The sequence below is a fragment of the Lactuca saligna genome, chromosome 5 (assembly GCF_052625555.1).
Source record: "Lactuca saligna cultivar CGN05327 chromosome 5, ASM5262555v1, whole genome shotgun sequence".
NCBI classification, from domain to species: Eukaryota; Viridiplantae; Streptophyta; class Magnoliopsida; order Asterales; family Asteraceae; genus Lactuca; species Lactuca saligna.
Window position 1 is genome coordinate 58082663 of NC_136421.1, and position 1608 is coordinate 58084270.

A 1608-nucleotide genomic window follows, 5' to 3' on the forward strand; every position below is an offset into this window, starting at 1 on the left:
ATGTAATGGGAAAATAAAGATGTACTTAAGTATTTTATATAGTAATTACCAATTGTTTAATTAAGGTAAAATGTGATAAGATTATAACCATACTTGATTGACTAGCAAAACACGATGGTCAAACACGTCGAAATGGTATGACATTCATCACCCGTAGACTTGCATGTCTCACTATATCTAGCAACAAGGTGTAGGATGGTCAATCCTATATATATCTATACATAAATTCACGTTATCCCTCTAGGAGACTCTAGTTACAAAACGTGACACAGTAGTATATTTTCATGCTAAGAAGTAGTGGCTTACATTAATGTTATAGTGTTCTTGTATTTGTATAGTATATTCTCTATGTCCTAGTGTATAGTATTTTCCTCCCTGTTTCTCTTCATAGTATGTTTCAAATGACCCATGTATGAGATGACTCTTGTATGTTTCAATACTCTAGAATAGTGAGTAGTAATCCTCTAAACTATACTTATTATAGTTTACCAGAAATGTTGTTTGAATGACTAATCATGTTTGTACACCTTTGGTACCCAAAGGTATTGAACTAATGAAAGAACTTTTATGTTTACATACATATACATAATATATATTTAAGATTCAAAAGACACTCGGACACACAACCGACACCCTAAGTCCACAACCAAATAAGGAATAGGAAATAAAGCAAGTTATCAGTCGTAAACGCTTTCAACCTTATTTATATAACTATATCTATATAGACATGATTTTGACAATATATAAGTTTAAAAGAGTTTGATAAACAGTTTATCATATAAAAGAATTTTAACCATTTAAATTGTTATTGATGACTTGATGTCAGTTTATAAAATGTTTTGAAATAGTTTGTTTGATAACACAGTTTTGAAGTATAAGAAATCCACTTGTTTGATAGTTATTAATCACATGCAATTGATACAATAACTATAATGTTTTCTACTTGTAACCCCCCCCCCCCATAAAAGTATTTAAAATCATTTAAAAGATAAGTTTAGGGGTATGAATTCACGGGTAAGAGTGATGATTTGATGAGAAACTAGGCTTTACGCGGGTAGCACTTTAACTGGAAATAATGTTTTCTCGGGAACTCCGGGGCGTCGAGGCTTGCGTCGTGTGTTAGAGGTGTTACTGGGGCTTACAGGTGGTTTAGGGTGGCTTGAGAGGTGTTTTAGGGTGAAAGAAAGGAGTAAAGAAGCAACCATAAACGGGAGCCTCACATCTTATTTATAACAGAAGGGTTGATCCTCGTACACAGTGCGTTCATGTGGAGAACGTTGGGTGTTCCGGAGCGCAGGGTGCTCTCTTTATATGAAACGTGATCGGTCAGGCGTGAGGCTCCATCGGATACCGAGCTTCAGACGCGATGGGTGATGCGACTAGGGGCGATGTGGTCAATCTGAGGTTCTGCATTGCGAACGCGGGGTGTCCCTTCAGACTAGCCTCGAACTCTATGCCCTGGTATTTAAAAATCCGTAACTTTCGCGTATAAGCTCCATTTTTTGACATTCTTTATATCCACGCGTAGGTGAGAAAATACTCTACAACTTTCGTTTAGACTTCTTTGGCTAATTTTGAATCAATTTTTAAATTATATTTTGAATAGGC